Source organism: Pseudophryne corroboree, chromosome 7 (genome assembly GCF_028390025.1).
Source record: "Pseudophryne corroboree isolate aPseCor3 chromosome 7, aPseCor3.hap2, whole genome shotgun sequence".
Classification (NCBI taxonomy): domain Eukaryota; kingdom Metazoa; phylum Chordata; class Amphibia; order Anura; family Myobatrachidae; genus Pseudophryne; species Pseudophryne corroboree.
In genome coordinates, this window is record NC_086450.1 from 421,685,520 (window position 1) to 421,709,060 (window position 23,541).

The following is a 23,541-nucleotide window of genomic DNA, read 5'->3' on the forward strand; positions in this document are numbered from 1 at the left end:
TCTGCAGGTGACGTATAAGGGAGGATGTTCTGAGGTGGTTAACGTCCTTACCCCTACTTATTACAGCTTGACAAAGGCAACACACGGCTTGACACCTGTTGTCCGCATTTGTGTTAAAATAATTCCACACCGAAGAGGTGATTTTTTTTGTAATTTGACCAGGCATGTCAATGGCCATATTCGTCCCACGGACAACAGGTGTCTCCCCGGGTGCCTGACTTAAACAAACCACCTCACCATCAGAATCCTCCTTGTCAATTTCCTCCTCAGCGCCAGCAACACCCATATCCTCATCCTGGTGTACTTCAACAGTGACATCTTCAATTTGACTATCAGGAACTGGACTGCGGGTGCTCCTTCCAGCACTTGCAGGGGGCGTGCAAATGGTGGAAGGCGCCAACTCTTCCCGTCCAGTGTTGGGAAGGTCAGGCATCGCAGCCGACACAATTAGACTCTCCTTGGGGATTTGTGATTTAGAAGAATGCACAGTTCTTTGCTGTGCTTTTGCCAGCTTAAGTCTTTTCATTTTTCTAGCGAGAGGATGAGTGCTTCCGTCCTCATGTGAAGCTGAACCACTAGCCATGAACATAGGCCAGGGCCTCAGCAGTTGCTTGCCACTCCGTGTCGTAAATGGCATATTGGCAAGTTTAAGCTTCTACTCAGAAGCTTTTAATTTTGATTTTTGGGTAATTTTACTGAACTTTTGTGTTTTGGATTTTACATGCTCTCTACTATGACATTGGGCATCGGCCTTGGCAGACGACGTTGATGGCATTTCATCATCTCGGCCATGACTAGTGGCAGCAGCTTCAGCACGAGGTGGAAGTGGATCTTGATCTTTCCCTATTTTACCCTCCACATTTTTGTTCTCCATTTTTTAATGTGTGGAATTATATGCCAGTATCAATAGCAATGGCCTACTACTATATATACTGCGCACAACTGAAATGCACCACAGGTATGGATGGATAGTATACTTGACGACACAGAGGTAGGTAGAGCAGTGACCTTCTGTACCGTACTGCTATATATTATATACTGGTGGTCAGCAAACTGTGCAAAACTGAAATGCACCATGGGTATGGATGGATAGTATAATTGACAACACAGAGGTAGGTAGAGCAGTGGCCTACTGTACCGTAATGCTATATATTATATACTGGTGGTCAGCAAACTGTGCAAAACTTAAATGCACCACAGGTATGGATAGTATACTTGACGACACAGAGGTAGGTAGAGCAGTGGCCTACTGTACCGTACTGCTATATATTATATACTGGTGGTCAGCAAACTGTGCAAAACTGAAATGCACCATAGGTATGGATGGATAGTATACTTGACGACACAGAGGTAGGTAGAGCAGTGGCCTTCTGTACCGTACTCCTATATATTATATACTGGTGGTCAGCAAATTTATGCACTGTACTCCTACTATATACTACAATGCAGCACAGATATGGAGCGTTTTTTAGGCAGAGAACGTATAATACTGGTGGTCACTGGTCAGCAAAACTCTGCACTGTACTCCTCCTATATAATATACTGGTGGTCCCCAGTCCCCACAATAAAGCAGTGTGAGCACAGATATATGCAGCACACTGAGCACAGATATGGAGCGTTTTTCAGGCAGACAACGTATAATACTGGTGGTCACTGGTCAGCAAAACTCTGCACTGTACTCCTCCTATATAATATACTGGTGGTCCCCAGTACCCACAATAAAGCAGTGTGAGCACAGATATATGCAGCACACCGAGCACAGATATGGAGCGTTTTTCAGGCAGACAACGTATTATACTGGTGGTCACTGGTCAGCAAAACTCTGCACTATACTCCTCCTATATAATATACTGGTGGTCCCCAGTACCCACAATAAAGCAGTGTGAGCACAGATATATGCAGCACACTGAGCACAGATATGGAGCATTTTTCAGGCAGACAACGTATACTGGTGGTCACTGGTCAGCAAAACTCTGCACTGTACTCCTATATAATATACTGGTGGTCCCCAGTACCCACAATAAATCAGTGTGAGCACAGATATATGCAGCACACCGAGCACAGATATGGAGCGTTTTTCAGGCAGACAACGTATAATACTGGTGGTCACTGGTCAGCAAAACTCTGCACTGTACTCCTACTATATAATATACTGGTGGTCCCCAGTACCCACAATAAAGCAGTGTGAGCACAGATATATGCAGCACACTGAGCACAGATATGGAGCGTTTTTCAGGCAGACAACGTATAATACTGGTGGTCACTGGTCAGCAAAACTCTGCACTGTACTCCTCCTATATAATATACTGGTGGTCCCCAGTCCCCACAATAAAGCAGTGTGAGCACAGATATATGCAGCACACTGAGCACAGATATGGAGCGTTTTTCAGGCCGACAACGTATACTGGTGGTCACTGGTCAGCAAACTCTGCACTGTACTCCTATATAATATACTGCTGGTCCCCAGTACCCACAATAAAGCAGTGTGAGCACAGATATATGCAGCACACCGAGCACAGATATGGAACGTTTTTCAGGCAGACAACGTATAATACTGGTGGTCACTGGTCAGCAAAACTCTGCACTGTACTCCTCCTATAAAATATACTAGTGGTCCCCAGTACCCACAATAAAGCAGTGTGAGCACAGATATATGCAGCACACTGAGCACAGATATGGAGCGTTTTTCAGGCAGACAACGTATACTGGTGGTCACTGGTCAGCAAAACTCTGCACTGTACTCCTCCTATATAATATACTGGTGGTCCCCAGTCCCCACAATAAAGCAGTCTAAGCACAGATATATGCAGCACACTGAGCACAGATACGGAGCGTTTTTCAGGCAGACAACGTATACTGGTGGTCACTGGTCAGCAAAACTCTGCACTGTACTCCTCCTATATAATATACTGGTGGTCCCCAGTCCCCACAATAAAGCAGTGTGAGCACAGATATATGCAGCACACTGAGCACAGATACGGAGCGTTTTTCAGGCAGACAACGTATAATACTGGTGGTCACTGGTCAGCAAAACTCTGCACTGTACTCCTCCTATAATACTGCTGGTCCCCAGAATAAAGATATGCAGCCCCCTGAAACAAAGTGAGAGGATGCCAGCCACGTCCTCTCACTATCATTTCCAATGCACGAGTGAAAAATGGCGGCGACGCGCAGCTCCTTATATAGAATCCGAATCTCGGGAGAATCCGACAGCGGGATGATGACGTTCGGGCGCGCTCGGGTTAACCGAGCCATACGAGAGAATCCGAGTATGCCTCGGACCCGTGTAAAATGGGTGAAGTTCGGGGGGGTTCGGTTTCCGAGGAACCGAACCCGCTCATCTCTATTATAAAGCAGCACTGGACATATGGCAGCAGAGGACACCACCACTGTGACTGATGCAGCACAACACACCACCACTAAACTGATGCAGCACAACACAGCACCACTGGACAGCACTGGACATATGGCAGCAGAGGACACAAGCACTGTAACTGGACAAATTCAGCACAAGACAAGGACACTGAGGACACTGAGAGAATGGAGACACGTCCTCTCTCTACAGTCTCCAATGCCGGAGTGAAAATGGCGGGGTCGCGCGGCTCCTTATATGGAATCCAAACCCCGCGAGAATCCGACAGCAGGATGATGACGTTTTGCCTCGTTCTGGTTTCCGAGTCAGGCGGGAAAACCCGAGACTTGAATGGTGAAGTTCGGTACAGTTCAGTTCTCTGAAAACCGAACCCGCTCATCCCTAGTTTTCACACCCTTTTCACATTATTTTAGTATCACCTCACCTGAATGTATTAAAGAGCATTTGCACATAGGTTTTTCTGTTTATTTTTTTCAATTAGATAAGCTGAAGGCTGCATAAGCCTGAGGCAATATAAGAGCTCAACTTTTTGTGATTGGTTGGTTAATGACTAAGCAGTTGCTAGGCAGATCAGTTTTTCCCTGTGGTTTTTCCTATTGGATTAGAAGGTTGTCCATCAAGCTTAATAGGTTGGTCTTAGGATAGTATATAGGGCAGGGCCATTTTCCTCAGACTTCCTCTTGCCATTCATTGTATGGCCCAGGAAGGATAAGTATATCTGTACTTGTGTTTTTTGGATATATTGGACTATTGCTGTGTTTGATTCTGCACCCCCTTCCCCCTCCTTTGTGGTCATTCATTACTGCACAGTTGTTCACTTTATAGTTATTGCTGCTTCCCCCCCTCCTGTTATGCCTCGTCCACGCCGCTCTGCCCCTCCCCCCCGCCGCCTCGCGGAGGCTGTGGGCACCCCCCGCTCCCGCTCCCCGGAGGCTGCACCCCGGAGGCTGCCTACGACGGTGGCGGGCATGCGGCAGGGTCGGGCCGCGACGGCCGGGCATGCGGCAGGGTCAGGCCGCGACGGCCCGCTTCCCTGCCGGCGGGAGACAAGCGGCCAGCGGCCGCTCTGCACGTGGTGCCGGGACGCGCTGCCCGGCGGGGCCGCGGTCACCGGCGCCCCCGGCAGCCTCGGCTCCAACTTCAGCTCCCTCGCTCGGAGCGCTAGTCAGCGCCGGGTCTCCCCCGCCTTCCCCGCCAGCAGCTCTCAGCGGCGGCTCGGGCGCCCACGTGGTGCCGGGCGGCCGCAACGGGGCTGCGGAGGGCGGGGAGGGGGCGGGTCCAACTGGGGGGGATATGAATAGGGGACTGCTGGGTGAGGTGCCCGCTGTCCCCAGCACTGTTCCCATTGGGCATGTACCCCTCCCTGCGGAGGGGCCTGCAGCGCCCATGTATAGAATTGGGAATGGGGGGATGGGATCGATGCTCGGTGTTCCCGGGGCGGGGGGCGTGGCTGGGGCTGCCGCAGCGCCCGCCCCTCCGGTGGTTTCATGGCAGGGGTTCCCGGATGGGATTTCCGCATCGGGGGGCTTTTTGGCTAGGCCCCTGGTCGCCCGTGGCTCGGCTACCCGTGGCGGCGTCCTCGTACGTCGGGCTTCAGGCGCTGCCCCCCGGCCCGTCGGGGGCATTTCAGCTGGTGGCGACTCAGTCGTCCATAGCAGCGGCTTACCATACACCCGGCCCTGCTCACTCGTTTGCCGCACCGCAAGGCTTCGCTGGGGGCCAATTTTTCCCTGGTGGCCTTCCGGGGTCTCTTGCGCCGGCGTTCCCTGCAGCTGCCGGAGCGCCCTCCACGGGCATAACGGTGGCGTCCGCTCCACAATTTTACCCGTACTTTGCCGGCTCGGGCGCCGGCGTCCAGACCACATGGTCGGTCGGCGGCCCCCGGGTCACGGTGCCCCTCCCTGCCTTTGCGGGCTCGCAGCCCGGGCCGTTCCTCGCCGGAGAGAATCTGGCGCAAATTTGGCCACCCCTCCCGGCACCCCCACGGTTCCTCCCGGTTTCATCCAGACTTTCGGGGGCGAGCGGCTACACGCCGCATACTGCATGGCGGCCTTCTTACTCCATGGGGGTCGCTGCGGGGGGCGGGGCTGCCTTCCCCCACTCCGTTGCGTACACCTCAGTTGGGGGTCCTTCCCTGCAGCTTCCCGCCGGCCCTCCGCCGAGGAGCGACTGGGCTGGGCCTCCTCCCCCGCAGGTTCACCCCATTGCTAATGATGCGCTGGTTTCCCCCGCGCCTGTTGTCCCCTCTGTTTCTCCCTCACAGGTGCTGGCTGGCTCCGGGGCTACGTCACGTAGGGGGCGACGGTCGCAGATGGCCGCGGCCGCGACATCGACGGGGGAAGTGCGGCCACCAACGGAGTCGGGTGCAACGGACGACGCTGTTCCGGGTCCTTCTAACACAGGTGAGCAAGCCCTTCCTTTACACAGTTCAACCAGTAGTTCCTCATCATCTAGCAGTGTTTCGTCAGGTTCTCCGCGGCGCCCGCGTAAATTAGATAGACTTATCGCGCGGCGCATGGCGAAGGAAGCGCAGAAAGTGGCAACACCAGCGTCGGCTGTTCCACTTGACCCCCCCCGTTATGCGGAGATGGTGCATTGCGCCAACGCGGCAGTTACGCGGGGGGTTCGTAAGCGAATGCGAGAAAAAATCCGGAAGGGGAAGTACGTTGACATCTTCACCCTTACGGATGAAATGCGACAGGGTTTTGACGCAGCCAAGAAGCCGGGTGGCATTGGGGAAAATGCGTTCCGCAATTTTCACCAGTGGTTGCGTGGTTTTTTTGTTTTTACTGCTTGCTACACAGAATCGCGACCCGCGGAGTATTCCAACTTAGTTAAGTATTTGTTTTTAGTACACGACATGTACTTAAAATCCAAGGGTTCCGCTTGGCGGGATTACGATGAGAAATTCCGTCGTAATCAGGATGGCAACCACACCCTGCCCGCGGGTTTTAAGGATGTCGAGGTGTGGTTGGAGGTCACGCAGCAGGTTAAGCCCACCCCGGACGTCACGGTCAAGAAGCCCGGGGCGGCCGGGACTTCGGGTTCCCGCTTGATAGGGAAAGGGAAGTGTTTTGCCTACAACGAGGGCAAATGCGTCAAGGGAGCGAATTGTCGTTTTCGCCACTCGTGTAAGTTGGGCGGTGCCAGTCACCCGGCCAAGGATTGCACCTCAGCGGCGAGCGGTAAGCCCTCCGCTCCTGCCGAGGCCGGGGGTGTTGGCAAGTAAGGCCTTCTCACCGATTCGAGTTCCCGAGTTGCGGCGCTGACTGAGATTATACCCCGACAAGTCGGCAGCGTCATTCCTCTTGGAGGGTTTTCGGCACGGTTTTCGTGTGCCCATTTCGGATTCGGTGCACGTAGTGGCGCGCCAGAATTTGAGATCGGCTCGCGAATTCCCGCAGGAGGTCCGGCGGAAAGTGGACGGGGAGATCGGCCTGGGACGCATGGCTGGGCCCTACGCCTTTCCCCCGCTGCCCTCCTTGTGCATTTCCCCAGTGGGGGTGGTGCCCAAGAAGGCCACGGGCAAGTTTCGCCTGATACAGCACTTGTCGCACCCTCCGGGTTTTTCGGTCAACGACGCTATTCCGGAGGCAGAGTGCAGGGTACGTTATCAGTCTTTTGATGACGCTCTGCGCCTGGTGCGAGATTGTGGTCCGGGGGGTCTGTTGGCAAAATTGGACGTGGAGTCGGCCTTTCGGCTACTCCCGCTGCACCCGGATTCCCTGCGGTTTCTGGGTTTCAAACTAGGGGGCGATTTTTACGTGGATCGGTGTCTCCCCATGGGTTGTTCGGTCTCCTGCGCCTACTTTGAGAGTTTTAGCACATTTTTGCACTGGTGCGTCCAGGCCGCCTCCGGCCAACGCGGGGTGGCTCACTACCTGGACGACTTTCTCTTTGTGGGTCCGGGGGACAGTTCGATCTGTGGGGATATTCTGTCGGTGGCTAGATCATTATTCGACAGTTTAGGGGTGCCTGTCGCGCAGGACAAGTGTGAGGGCCCTTGCACTTGTCTTAGCTATCTAGGTATTGAAATAGACACGGTGGGGGGTTGCTGTCGCCTACCCGAGGATAAAGTGCGTAAGCTTTTGGGTTTAATTACTGACTGTTTAGGCAAACGCAGGGTTCGGCTTAAGCAGGTGCAGTCTTTGCTGGGTTCTTTCAACTTTGCGTGCCGGATTATCCCCATGGGTAGGATTTTCTGTCGCAAACTTGAACGGGCCACGGCGGGGACGGTCCGGCAGAATCACACCGTGTACCTTTCCCGCGAGATCAGGGATGATTTGCGGATTTGGGTTTCTTTCCTGGTGTCCTTCAACAGGGAGGTTTTGTGGCCGGCGCCTTGTTGTTCCAGTAAGCAGCTACAATTGTTCACGGATGCCTCGGGCAGTCAAGGTTTTGGCGCGTTTTTTGCTGGGGCATGGTGCGCTGCCGCTTGGCCGGCCTCTTGGGTAACGCGTGGGTTTACCAAGAACCTCCTTTTGCTGGAATTGTTCCCGATCATAGTGGCGCTTGAATTATGGGCCTGACAGTTCGCGAATAGGGACATCTCGTTTCGTTGCGACAACTTGGGGGTGGTACATGCGATTAATAATCAGCGTTCCTCCTCTCCGCAGGCTCTGAGGCTGCTACGGCATCTAGTGTTAGTTTGCTTGCGGCGCAATATTAAGTTCGGGGCCCGTCACGTTCCCGGAATTGACAACGGAATTGCGGATGCATTGTCTCGGTTCCAATTTGACAAATTCAGGACGTTGGTTCCGGGAGCGGCGGCGGAGGGTTTACAGTGCCCGCCTTCTGTCTGGCAGATTGTCGAATCGGGTTAGCTGCTCTGGCCAGGTGTGCTCTGGCTCCCTCCACTCTCAGAGCGTATGATGCAGCCTGGCGTGATTGGTCGGTTTTTCAGCGTAGGTACAGGGTAGCAGGTGAGTCCTCGGCCGACGCCCTGATGACCTTTGTTTGGGAACATTACCAAAACGGTAGGTCAAAAGCGGCCATGGCATCTGCCCTTGCGGGCATTTCTTTTCACTCGCGGCTCTACGGGATGACGGACCCCACGGGGTCTTTTGTCCTTTCCAGAGCGCTGAAAGGTTGGGCTAGGTTGCGCCCGGCGCCCGCGGACTCACGTAGACCCATGACGTTGCAGCTTCTAGCAGAGTTACTGCGTGTGATGCCTCAAATTGCGACCTCGGAATTCGAGGTGGCGTTGTTTAGTTGTGCGTATGCCCTGGCCTTTTTTGGGGCTCTCAGAGTGAGCGAGTTGGTGGCATGCAGCAAGGCGTCTCGGGAGTCGGGTTTGCTTTACGAAAATGTGCGCTTGCAGGATGGCCTGTTGCTCTGTAGGATTGTGCGGTCCAAGACAGATCAAACAGGTCGGGGTCGCTGGGTATCCTTGGAGGCTCAGGAGGAAACGGGTGTTTGCCCGCTGCGGTTGACGCAGGAGTATATACGGTTGAGGCCTCCGGGGGGCGACCAGTTGCTGGTGCACGCACAGGTTGACCCGCTGACAAAGTTTCAATTTGCTGCTGTGTTTAAAAAATGTTTGGCGGCATTGGGCTTGCAGGGGGCGGACTTCGGTACCCATTCCTTTCGGATTGGGGCGGCTACCCATGCAGCGGCTACAGGTTCATCCCCTGCGGCTATTCGGGAGCTGGGCCGTTTGGAAGTCGGCCTCCTATAGGTCTTATGTCCGTTTGGATAAGTTATAGGTGCGCCTGTTGCGCTAACCCAAAAACGTGTTTACTCGTCGGTTTTTGAACACTTACCGTTCAGGAATCGAGGGTGTGAAGTGAATTTTTAAAATTTTTCCTCCGAGGGGGCCTAATTTCAATTGGCTGTTCTATCAAGGTCCACGGGAGGTTTTTTGATTTTTCTCCTTCACTTGGGTTTTTGTTACGTTATGCATTATGTATGTATTATGATCACAATTCTGATGTTAGGATGTTTTCTTTTTCAGCTATCGTCAATTTTGGGGAACATGTGTGGCTGGTTGGCCATTCCTATATTTTTTGGGTGGCAAAGCATCCCATGGCACTTAGGGCAGCTGATGTTTTTGGGTCTAGGCAATTGCGATGGTTAGGTGTCAGAGGTATGTTGTGGGGTGACTTGTTGCGGCTCCTTTTTTCTCGGGAGCGCCGCTGGGGTCGCCCTAGTTGTATTGTCCTTCATTTAGGTGGTAATGATCTAGGTCGAGTTAAGGGCATAGATTTGATTCTGTCCGTTAAGGCGGATTTGGTGGCGATCCGTTGTCACTGGCCAGGAGTGTGCATTGTTTGGTCGGAGATAGTGCTGCGTTTTCATTGGCGTGGTGCGGTGCGTTTCGCGGCGCTGGAGAAGGCCCGCAAGAAGGTGAATTCGGCAGTGTCTCTCTTTGTCAGGGCCATAGGTGGAGTAGCGATCAGGCATTCTTTACTTGTGCTGCGTAATGGGCAGTTCTACAAGGAGGATGGGGTTCATCTTTCTCCGGAAGGAGTGCAGATTTTCCTGGAGGATATTTTTGGTCCTTTTCGGTAGGGCTATTTAGTTTGTTCTTAGTTGGTTATTGTTGCTGGTTGCGGATGGCGGTGGCGGTTTGTAAACCTTGGTGGCGGGAAGTCGCTACCAACCAGCTGTCACACAGGCATAAGTGGTCATTGTGGGGCTCCCTCTTTAGAAGGATGGCAGGTGTGTCCTTCTCTTGCGGTTGGACATTTAGACGTTCCCCTGCGGGAACCGAACGTTTGCCAGAGAAAAGAGGGGTGAGGCCAGCACAATGCGGGTTATGCGGGAAGGAGGCGGGGTCTGGGTACTCCCCTCCTTGGTTTGGTGGTTTTCATCTAGGTGACTGGTGCTGGTGTCTGGTAGCGACTTTCTGTTGCCATCCTCCAAGCTAAATTTAAATCTATATTCTAAATTAATTCTAATTCGATCACAATTATAGTTTAAAGAGTTGGTCAGCGATCAATAAACATCGTCTGACCTTTAACTCCAGCTACCGTGTCCGTGTCTTTATTTCAGTGTGTGGTGTGGTTTATTTTAGTGATAAGCTAGCTTAAGAAAAAGGTTTATGTAATCACAATAAAGTTATGAGCGCCTTATTCTGAACTTTAACATTTTTACAGTTGCATTGTGGTATATCAACAAGGGCTATTGTGCTAAAATGACTTCACTTTCATCCTTCTGTGCTCCTTCCTCATCTTTTCTCAGCTACCAGTTGGCTAATTTAAATAATAGTCGTTTTGTATATGGCAACTTTAAGTCTGCTTGCACATCTCCAACCATTATATGGGACCATCTTTCCTGATGACAATTATAAACATTTACAAAACATGTTCTCCCTTTGAGTGTTGCATTAGTCAGTATGAATTTAAACATAAGTGTGTTGAACAGTGACATAGGGGGTGATTCAGACTTGATCGTAGATGTGCTAAATTTAGCACATCTATGACCAGTTTCTCTGACATGCGGGGGGATGCCCAGCACAGGGCTAGTCCACCTCACATGTCAGGCCATACCACCCCCCCACACCCCCTGCACAGGTGCGAAAGCATCGCAAGGTGGCGATGCTTTTGCACCCGCCAAGTAGCTCCCTGCTGCACTGGCAGGCAGCTACCAGCCATGTTCTGGGTCACAGCGGCTCCGTGTGACGTCACGCAGCCACCGCGGCCCGCCCTCCAACGGTCCAGACACGTATCTCACTGGGTCTTCATGGGTGTGCACTCCAGAAAGGGCTTCAGGTTGCGATCACTGTTGTACCAGCGATCGGATCTAAATTAGGCTCCTAGTCTGCTCCCCATAATCGCCCCTCTACCCTCAGGACATAGACTAACCTGTCATACCTCCTCAGGGACACCCACCCAAGACATAAACTACCCATCCTACACTCCATAGTACATAGACTAATTGCCATCTTCTCCCCAGGACATAGACTGATCCCTTCCATGATCTACTGCAGACTACCCACCACTCTCACCTCCCCAAGACATAGACAACCCCCTGGGACAAAACCACCCTCCATCTGAGAAGTAGATTACTCACCTGAGTAGCAAGCAATGCTGTTTCCTCTTCCCCACATCTCAGATGCCTTTTGAATCCAAGATGTCCAATGTAAAACTGCTCTAGTTGGATACAGAAGTTTCATATCATCCATCTTGGATTCAAAAAGGAGACCACCTTCCCTGAACGCCAGCCAAGATGCAGGTAGTAATTAGGGCTACCTAAGGGGTTTGCGATACACATGCCAATGGCAGAGCTAAAGGTGGACATCATCTGTTCTTTAAACAATAGCTTTTGTATAGATACATACTGTAGAAATGAGAACCCTTATCAAAGATCCTAAGATTCCTCTATCAAGGTCCCAAGTTTATTTTGGAGACTACAGTATAATCAGAGATCACTGTATCCGGCTGCTGGATGCAGCAATTCACTGATCTCACCAAACCAGGAAGTCCCACCACAATTGATTCATGGAACTTTTGATGACATCACTGTAAAGAGACCACAAGGAACTGACTTATCTGAATGCCCTGATACTGGATGCAGTGATTTTTTGGCTAGGAGTGCTCCACTACAGAACTACAGTATAGTGCAATTGTATAGAGTTTATTTATATTATTTTGAATTTATGTTTATTTTACCACAGGGTGAGTGACATAAAACTTACTTTTGATGTCCTCAGTGAAGTGCATGATAAACTGGCGCAACGTGGAGTCACCGATGAGAAAGAGTTTCTTCCCCTGCAGACATTTAGTGAAGTCCTCCCCGGTTCTATAGACCTTCATGTTGCAGTAAACTGGATTCCAGATATTGTTGAAAAAGTATCCACTTGGGAAGGGAGAGCCCATTCCTGTCTGACATTGTGGCTTTGGGCTTAATGTTAAGTCTAAAAAAGAAAATAGAAATAATATTATTTTACATAGAACATAAGTAAAATATATGCATTTAAGTGAGACGTATTTAGAGCTACTATGTGAACAGGAAACAAAGGCTATCACATGGGTACTGTCTTCTACCATATGCAGCATAATAAGTTAGAAATGGGTGAATTTCAAGTAGAGTTTTGTGCAAATCAGATTTTGCATCAATGCGTGTTTCACTAAAGACCGAAGTTGCAGCATTGTGTTCTTTTATTTTTCTATTCCACACCATGGGCTTGATTTAAAGCAGAGGTCCTCAAATGTGGTCCTCAAGACATCCTTAATGGTCCAAGTTTTAAGTTTATTCATGCTTGGCCATAGGTGACTTAATTAGTACCTCAGTCAGTTTGAATTAACTATCTGTGCTGAGTCATGATTATACCTAAAACCTGGACCGTTGGGGTGCCTTGAGGACCGCATTTGAGAACTTCTGATTTAGAGGAAACCTCAATTTTGCATGTACACAATGCAGTACCACAATTGCGGCACAACGTGTCTACTAAAGGGTGAATTTGCCAAACTAGATGGGTGTTTTTATATATTTAGGAAAGGTCAAACCACACATAAACCCACATTATTTCAAACCGCCATCCCGATTTTTATACGTGGAAATCACACTAATCAAACAATTACACATCAAAAAGACTGATAGTTTACTCGTTTCTGACTGCAGTATATAATAAATTCATGGGTTTGAGGGAATATTGCGATGATCCTGATAAATTTGTGCATTTGTGATATAATATATAATTATGGGCCATATGTTTCAAGCTATTTTTTTACTTAAATCTATGCAGAGGCACTGAGAGGGGCACTAACGACCCGAGCCCTTACCTGTTGGAGAGGCCCAGCAGAGGACTGGGCCAGCTGCTGAGGGAGACAAATTTACTCCTTGTGTAACCACGCCTCCTAAATTTGGTCACATCCGCTTTAGTATCCGGGCCCTGCAGCTGTTTCAATGGCCCTGGGGCTATGTAGTAACAGCCCAATCAGAAATCTCCTGCAAAAGAGCTTCAGGTTGCAGCCACCATTATTCTCAGTGGGGTCTGCACTTTTTGCTGTCTGTGCGATCAACTAGACGCCACCTATGGGGGAGGGGTTTTTTGCATAGCAAGGCTGCGAATGCTTGTGCAGCCGTGCTATGCAAAAACATTTTGTGCAGTTTCTGAGTAGCTTTCAACTTACTCACCCGCTGCGATGTCTTCACCCTGTCCGGTCCCGGAACTGACGTCAGACACCCGCCCTGCAAACGCCTGGACACGCCTGCGTTGGACTCACCACTCCCAGAAAACGGTAAGTTGACGCCATCCTCCTGTCAATCTTCTTGCGATCGCGGTAGCGATCGCTTTATTCGTTCTTCTTGTTGTTGCCCAGCGACGGCCGTCGCTTGGCAACGACGCGCCCGTGCATTGCAGCCGCCGCGCATGCATATAACTGACCCGTTCATACTGCTGCGAAAAACAGCAACGTGCGAACGGGTCGGAATGACCCCCTTTGACTCCTATGTAACAAGCTTCAAAAGCATAGGTTTTCGGAACCTGGTCCCAAAGGTAATTTTCTTTTTTTAACATCAATAATTTTGATTGAAAATAATTTTTTTATGGGGGGTACAGAAAGAAATGGGGGGGGGGGGGGGGGTGTCCAAAAGGGAAAAGGGGATGAATTGAGATTCCAAAAACATACATGAAAACAAAACACACGTCGTACATGTTTACAAACACATAAAGTAAAAGCATAAACGGCAATAAAACGAAAAGCTCTCTTATTCAAATCATTAGATGTATGAATAACAGAAATAGTATAAATACAATAACAGTTCAACACAATTACTCGACAAAAATTGATGAATCATTTGAGGAATCTGAGTCTCTCTCGTTAAGGCTAAATTGGAGGGGGTCAGAGTGTGAAGATTTAGGAAAATACTGGGAGACTTCTCCTTCTGTAGTGTATTCGTTCCAGGAGGACCAGCGACCCAAAGGGGAGGTAGTTGAGTATGAGTAAGGTTTCATTATGGTTTCATTCAGTTTCCATTAGGAAGTGGAAATTAACTTTTTTTATTACCTTTAATAAGGGGGGCGGGGCAGGTTGTTTCCAGATCTGGGCTAGAGCTGCCCGTGCCGCTATAAGAATACTGTATGTCCAAGAACATAAGGTTTATGAGATGGAATATTATTATCTGGGACTACATTTAATAAAGCTAAGGAGGGGGTAGGAGATAGTGACAGGTCCAGAACTTTGTTTAATAGTCCAAAGACTTCCAGCCAGAACTTACTAAGGACAGGACAGGACCATAGGTAATTTTCAACAGAAAGGGATCTTGTGTTCTTGTAATCCGGTGGGGAACAACTCCTGATAGGCTGAGAATCACCAGTATATTCATAACCCACTATGGCCAAAAACGACGTTATTTATTTCATGTTTCGGTAATGTACAATAATAGCAAAAGGGAGCAAGATGCAAATAAAGGGTAACACTTACTTCTACGTCTAGTAACTGTGATAGGTGTAAAGTTTTGAGGGATTTCCACAGCAACATTTGACCTTAAAAAAGATTAGATTGTGCAATTAATATAAAAGGTTTAATGTTTGAAATATACAAAAAGGGTACAACAGTGACATTACATCAGTATATTGATAAAACACACAGAAAAAGTAAATGTGACTTGGAGAACAGTCTGATGTGGTAGAAAGGGAATAACATTATGCAAAATTAAAACTGTGGGGGGCAAATGGAGGGGATAGCAGAGATGATTTGGTTTAAAGTACTGCTATACCTAAAATTCCCATGCCATGAGAGAACATAGCGTACAGTATACTAGACACTGGGATAAATTTACTAAGATGGGAGTTCTATTTAAGATGGGATGTTGCCCATAGCAACCAATCAGATTCCAGGTATTATCTTCTAGAAGGTGCTAGATAAATGAGAAGTTGAATCTGATTGGTTGCTATGGGCAACATCCCATCTTATATAGAACTCCCATTTTAGTGAATTAACCACGGTATTTACAGAGCACTTACAGATGTGTCCTCACTGGACTTGCACACTTACTCTATATGGCATGGCGTGACTAAGATGCCCCAAGGGGATTAGTATACTGCACCTGTGAGCTGAGGCAGAAGATGCTAGTCTGCAGTACAGCCACAGATGAAGCCCAATGGAACATGGGGGGTAATTCAGACCTGATTGTTAGCAAGCGATTTTTGCACTGCTGCGATCAGATAGTCGCCGCCTACAGGGGGAGTGTATTTTTGCTGTGCAAGTGTGCAAACGCATGTGTAGCAGAGCTGTACAAACTGATTTTGTGCAGTCTCTACGCAGCCCAGGACTTACTCACCGCTGCAATCACTTCAGCCTGTCCGGGACCGGAATTGACGTCAGGATCCCTCCCAGCATACGCTTGGACAGGACACGCCTGCATTTTTCCAACCCCTTCCTGAAAACGGTCAGTTGCCACCCACAAACACCTTCTTCCTGTCAATCTCCTTGTGATCGCCCGTGCGAATGGATCCGTAGCACAAACCCATCGCTGAGCGGCAATCCGCTACGTACCCGTGCGACGCACCTGCACATTGCAGTGCATATGCATGCACAGTTTGGACCTGATCGTAGGCTGTGAGAAAACGCAGCCTAGCGATCAGGTCTGAATTACCCCCATGGTGTAAGGCAGAGGTGGGGAACCTTTTTTCTACCAAGGGCCATTTGGGTATTTATAAAAACCTTCGGGGGCCATAAAAAAATTATCAACTTAAAAATTAGCCTGCCCCCATTAGATATGACCCCTAGTAGCACCGCTTACACACACACACACACACACACACACACACACACACACACACACACACACACACACACACATTAAAAGAAAGAAAAAAACACTACTCACCAGCCCCGCTCCTGCTTCCGAACCCTTGCCCTCTGCCTGGCTGCCCGCTCCCCAGAACTATGGGAGAGACGTCATGACATCTCTCCCATAGCACCGCACAGGCACACACGCACACTACCAAAGCCGGGCACCCACTAGTAACAAAATCTCAGCGGGCGCTCGGCATCTACCTTGGTTAGTTGAGCCTGGGAGGGCCGAATCAAGTGGCTTTGTGGGCCTTATACGGCCCGCGGGCCTGAGGTTACCCACCCCTGGTGTAAGGAAAAGCTGTGACTGCTGCATGGGAGCCCTGTTGTTTACACAGATTCAGGACATATCTGTACCTACTCTCCCAGAATGCCTGGGGATCTTCCGGATTTTGTGGAGCTTTCACTAGGCCAGTGGTTCTCAAAGTTGGTCCTCAGGACCCCAAACAGGTCACATTTTCCAGGTCACCCAGCAGGTGCACAGGTGCATTCATTATTCACTGAACACATTTTAAAAGATCTGCAGGTGGAGCTAACTATTTTACTTGCGAGGAGACCTGGAAAACACCAACTGTTTGAGGACCGAGTTAAGAACCTGTGCTCTACACTCTTGACAGAGTAAATTAGCGATAATGTTATTTGCAGGAAATCGTGGCATTCCATAGAGAGTATTGGGGTCACAATGATGTTATCCTTTGCTGCACGCTTCTTAAACTCCAACCACTACTTCCCATCCCGATCACTCAGACAAGACACTGTAAAAGCAGTTTGAGTTACATGTGGGGCATGATTCTGAGTCATACCCACTGCCGCTGTTCAGAGAGTTGAATGATTTTTTGCTGCTGCACATGCACGAAATTCCATAGAAACTCATACCTCACATGCATTACACTGTGTGTAGGCACAGAAGTGCAGTCGCGCTTGAGATGCCCGGTGTAGCGTGTTGGAAATGTACTAGACGTTCCCGGGAGGTGACAATTAAGACACATAAGGATATAAGCATGTAATAGCAGTGTCGCTGAACTGCTTGTGAAAGTCCTTTATTGCGAGTGGGGAGAATTGGTACTGTAGTGAGCATAAAGTGAATGGAGGCACGAAAGGAGGTTTTAGGGCAGAGAAGGAGAGGAGATGTACTTACACGAGGCTGTGTACATGTGTGTGCTGCAGGAGATATGTCTGTGGCACTACGGCAAAATCTCTACTCCCTTCTATTGTCATTTACTCACAAGATTTATGCAGAAGAAAATGAGGTGGAGTGAAACATGGATATAATGAATGGATATTATACCTTTGGAAGAGCCGTTGTTCCTCAGGAGTGAGATGTGACACAGGAAGAGCGAAACCCCTCATCTGGCTCAAGCTTTCACAAGTGAAGTTTGGAACCTTAAAACAGTAAAGAGCCTCCTCGTAGACTGGATCCATATACTCACAAATCTCCTTCCCGTCTTCCTCCTCAAGCATAAATCCACATGCCGTTGCAACTTCTTTACCATATTTTTCAAATTTACCCTCAAAGCCAAGGACTCCCAAACTGGAATGTCTCGCTCTCCAGGCTGCTGCAACTCCTTCACTTGGGTGGAACAAGAGAATGGAGACTTTGGCTTTGCCCACCCAGTACAAAGGAAAGTGCACATGGTATGACCCATTACTGAAGTCTTCCACTCTTCCAGACACAGAAGCTCCAAGCTCTGTGGAGAACAATCTTGGCCTAATGAAGTCTCCTCCGTAGGACTTCCTGTTGCCCAAGTAATCGTACATGTTGAGCTGTACCACAAAGTCCTCTCCAACACAATATCGTGTCCTGGGGTTTACTATGAACGCCTTACTGTTTCTCCCACTTGAGCTTGTATTAAAATAAGTGAATGTAACATTGGGGATGAGCATTTGAATTTTGTCAAACATTGCATCTATCCTTACTTGTAGCTCAGTTTTGTTAGGCGCAAGTGCTAATCCTTTTATCCCCGGAAAAGTGATTTCAGTTTGCATTGACCCATAGTAGTTTTGGAGCAAATGCCGCTCCGAATCCTGAAATTTACAATGAATAATACAGTTTGATTTGAAAAGTATTTCTAGTTGTAAAAGTTTTCTAATAGTGATTCTCAAGACAAGCAACAAAAATAAAGTAGATGGAGATAAAATACCAGCCAATCAGCTCCTAACTGCCATGTTACAGGCTGGGTTTGAAATTTGACAGTTAGGGGCTGGTTGGTTGCTACTTTATCTCCGTCCCCTTTATCTCCATCCAAGGCTTAGTAAATAGACCCCTAAATTTATATTTCATTCTTCAAGCACCTCCCTGATAATAAGCTGAATCCTGGATATCGGGTCTGTGGGAACCAGTGTTCTTGACACACATTTCCTTGCAACTAGAATGTGTGGACTATTATGTGGGTGCTTAAACTTTTATGTGATGAGAAAATCTGGTTAAAATGATTTAACAAGAAATTAGAAAGCAGGAAATCAGCATAAATTTGGTCAAGTCAATTTTACTCAAAATCAACTTTCAATATAGAACTTTTTTATTATCAAAGTCCTCTATATATTTTATTTTATATACAGTAACGGTTCCCTTCTACAGTATATTTACAAGCACCAAACTCACATGTACTATAATATTACAAAATAAATTAGACTCAACCTTCAGCTGTAATCCCTCCTCCATAACCACTAAAAACCTTACATTAAAGTATCATTTCTTACCTGAAAAAAGGTCCTGTACCAACCAAAACTCATCAAGAATATGGCAATTAACAGAACAGGAATATACGGTTTGGCCATAGCTAGTGTTTCATAAGTGGGGACAGACCTGTCAAATATACAGATTGTTTATATATATATATATATATATATATATATATATATATATATATAGTGTTCTAACAGCCGACAATCCGTTATAATGTTACACCTTGTAAGCGTGCCTGTCTCAAATGGTCATATTATTATCACCAACATCCCACAGACAGCATGACAGCATCCAAGCACTTGCAATTATCCAGAATAGACACCCACGGAGTCTGGTTATATATTCATATGAATATATACTCGGACCCTGTGGATGTCTTTTCTGGATGATTGCAAGTGCGGTAGTCCCGTCTGTGGGATTTTGGTGATATATATATACAATACTGTGCAAATGTTTTAGGCAGGTGTGGAAAAAATTCAGCAAAGTAAGAATGATAAGTGTTAATAGTTTATTCTTATCCATTAACAAAATGCAAAGTGGAAGAATAGAAGGGAAATCTAAATCAAATCAATATTTGGCGTGACGACCGTTTTCCTTCAACACAGCATCAATTCTTCTAGGTACACTTGCACACAGTTTTTGGAGGAACTCGGCAGGGAGGTTGTTCCAAAATTTTGGAGAACTAACCACAGATCTTCTGTGGTTGTAGGCTTGCTCAAATCCTTCTGTCTCTTCATGTAATCCCAGAAACAAAGAAACGGGTTACGTTGAAGACAGTAGAGGCAGTGGTTGGCCAAGGAAAGACATATCATGCTTACTTCCCTTCAAAATTGGAAGATGTCCCACAGTGCCATCAGCTCAGAACTGGCAGAAACCAGTGGGACCCAGGTACACCCATCTACTGTTCAGAGACGTCTGGCCAGAAGTGGTCTTCATGGAAGAATTGCGGCCAAAAGCCAAAGCTATGACTTGGAAACAAGGACAAGGACTCAACTATGCACGAAAACATAGGAACTAGGATGCAGAAAAATAGCAGCAGGTGCTCTGGACTAATTAGCTATAATTTGGTCAGGATTAATGGTGTCCTCAATGCTGAGGAATACAGGCATGTAGTTATACATCATGCTATGCATTCAGGGAGGTGTATGATTGGCTCCAAATGTATTCCTCAGCAGAACAACAACCCCAAACATACAGCCAATGTCATTAAGAACTATCTGCAGCATAAAGAAGAACAAGGAGTCCTGGAAGTGATGATTTAGCCCCCAAGGAGCCCTGATCAAGTCTGTCTGGGATTACATGAACAAACAGAAGGATTTGAGCAAACCTACATCCACAGAAGGGCTGTGGTTAGTTCTCCAAGATGGAACAATCTCCCTGATAAGTTCCTTCAAAAACTGTGTGCAAGTGTACCTAGAAAAATGTATGCTGTGTTGAAGGCAAAGGGTGGTCACACTAAATATTGACTTGATTAATATTTATTTTCTCATTCACTTTGCATTTTGTTAATTGATAAAAAATAAACTATTAACACTTCTATATTTGAAAGCATTCTTACAGCATTTTTTCCACACCTACTGTACCTAAAACTTTTCAGGGTCCACTACTTTAGAGGGGTGTGTATCACATTACCAGAGGCTGGGATCCTGGACGCAGAATGCTTGCGGGGGGTAGGGGCAAGTGCAACAAGCCCCTTGAGGGCTCAGTGGTGACACAGGTTCTAGTCCCACTCTATGGGTGTCGTGGACACCCACAAGTGGGAATAGTCCCTGTTGGTCGGCATGCCAACCGTCGGGATAGTGAGGGGGCAGGATGTAGAGGGAGTTGTCGTGACCGGCGGCCTCCTGACCACCCATCACATAACTGCAACCCCTCTAGAGTGCAGACAGAAGTTGCTAAGGGCGAGGGGACCACCTGGGTTGTTTTATTTTATTATTATTATTATTATTATTATTATTAATATGTTCCTAGTGGAACATTGCTAACATGCTGGGAAAAACAGAAGCACTGTCCCCATTTCTCTTCATAGTTGTCTACATTCTGCCTATTATTATCATATAGAATGCAGCCTCTTCCAAAGCACAACGTACATGTCGCCCTGCTGACCCTACTCCTCCTCCTCCTCCCAGTGCTTTGCTCCTGAGCGCCTCTGTTCTTCATGCTGCATCTTTCATTGTTCCGCTGTTTGCATTCCCCCTTTTGGCTATTCATCTCTCATGGTATGTCACCAACGGGTTCGGTATGCGTGACCGCCGCTGGGATCCGGCGGTCAGCATACTGATGGCGGGATCCAGGTAGCGGTATGCCAGCGGGAGGAAGGGGGGGGGGCGAGAGCAACAAGCCACTTGTGCTCGCCACATGGTCTTTTCCTAATCTATGGGTGACGTGGACACCCACGAGTGGGAATAGTCCCTGCTAGTCAGCATGCCAACTGTCGGGATTTAGAGGGTGGCGGGATCTAGGTGTCCGTTATGAGACTGGCGGTCTCCTGACCGTTGGTCACATAACTACATCCCGTCACCAAGGTTGCTGTTGCCTCTGTCTCATTTTTTGTATGTGTACCTCTCTTTCTTATGTATGCCTGTATCATCCTTTGGGGGACATTTGACCGGAAGTACCTCATCCTGACGCACTTCCTGTAGACGCGGCCAGCGTTTTCCACAGAAACTGCTGGCTCGCGTTCCACAGGGGAGGCTGGTGAATTCCAACACTGTCCGCACTCACCTGACAGTGTTAACCGCGGCGCCGGATCATCCGAAGGCCCAATAGCGCGATCTGTAAACAAGACATATTAAAAAATATACATACATAAATAACAAACCCAAAATACAGTGGAAATAGCACATAAAATAAAATCAATGCAATATGAGAGCGCAAAGCAAAAGAATCAATGCATATCAACAGCACCTTACACTAAAGTATTCCAATTAATTTTATCCTTGAGACCTGCTGGTTTAATAGTGCCAAGTCTCAAAATCCATCTAGATTCTTTAATCAGCAGAGCCTTAGCTCTATCTCCACCCCGTAAAGAAGTTGGCACATGATCGATCATAAAATATTTGATTGATTCCTGGGTGTGTTTAAGTTCGAGTAAATGACGTGCCACTGGTTGGTCCACGTCTCTGCCACTGAAAATAAATTTAAATGCAGATCTATGCGCATTCATGCGCTTCTTGAACTTCCGTGTGGTCTGCCCAACATAGTATAAACCACAGGGGCAGACCTAGACATGCGCAGGAATAGTAGTACCAAAGCCTGAAGGTGTGACCATGACAACAGGTGGTGCCTTTAAGGGTGTTTATTAAATAATAAAAGTCATAGAAAGTGCAACAAAACAATAACTGTCAAAGAGAAAGTCTCTGAGTTCCTACTGGTTTGAGACCAGTAACCGGAGCATTAGTTTATAATGGGGATCACAGGTGAAGCATTAAGTGATTCTGGGGATCGCAGGTAAAGCACTCAAGTGATGCAAGGGATCGCAGGTGAAACATTAAGTGATGCTGAGAATCACAGGTAAAGCATTAAGTGATGCTGGGGATCGCAGGTAAAGCACTCAAGTGCTGCTGGGGATCGCAGGTATATCACTCCACTATGATAGTAAGTTACTAATGGTAATGAAAACAGAGAACCACTGGAGAGTTGCTGCTGGAAGCCGGGGAGCACACTCTGCTAATATTGGGTGCGGAAGCAATGGAGACAGGTTGCACCACAGAATATAACCCCAGGAGAGTTGGAGCTGCACCGCAGAGGGTAGATACAGAGGAATCAGGCTGTCACGGAGAGAGCATTCACAGGAGAGTCTTTAGTGAAATTGTAGACTGGAATCTCTGGAGGGACAATTGAAGCACTCACAATCTCCTGGGTGCTGAGACAGGATATTTATACCTGCAGGGTAACAGGGATTGGCTGACAATTATGCACAGGCAGCAGCAGCGCTGCGGATGGGTGAGGAGAGCAACATGTGATTCTATCCAAGATGGCTGCGCCCATGACCGAGTTTGAAGGGGAAAAGATGATCTTGAGGAACCATGTGCCAAACAGTAATGGTGGCGAAGGCCGCAGCAGCAGAGACTCCACGCACTCCCATACACGCACAGCGGCCACAGGGATGACAGCAGCGGCCGCAGCACATGGAGGACGCTGCACTCAGCTTTCATGAGGTGAGACGACAGGCACGGTGGTGACGGCCGCGATGGGGCTGAGAGCGCCATACCACAGTTAAGTGAGCACACTAAGAAGGCCACTGAGCCAGCGCTGCGAGCAATACCAAAAGAGTTGTAAGGAAAACATAGTTATAGCCTGGCCCTGGCACGCTGAGCCAATCTCAGGAGTCACCTAACAGGTAGAAAATGGCGTTCAGTTACCCGGATCGTGACAGCACCCCGAGCTTCCTTCTGAGAGCCGGCTTCACGAGACTTTTCCCTGGCGGGGGGCATAGAGTCCATCCTCACTGCGGAGAACGCCACTGGATCAATAATATAATGCTTGTCAGTAGACTCAGGCTCATTTTCTTGCTCCCAGGAGCAGGAAAGGGCATCAGCCTTGCGATTCTGTGACCCTGGACAAAACTGCAGTTTGGAGTCAAATCTGGAAAAGAAAAGTGCCCACCTGGCTTGGCGAGGGCGCCTTTTAGATACAGGAGATTCTTGTGATCCATCATGATGGTGATGGTATGAGAAGCTCCTTCTAATAAGTACCTCCACTCTTCCAAAGCGAGCTTAATCGCCAAAAGTTCTTGA

General features: G+C 48.2%; 1 pseudogene; it reads right to left on the reverse strand.

Moving 5' to 3' along the window:
* LOC134943813 (NXPE family member 2-like) overlaps positions 1-23,541 on the reverse strand; it is a 58,578-nt pseudogene that overhangs the window by 11,809 nt on the left and 23,228 nt on the right.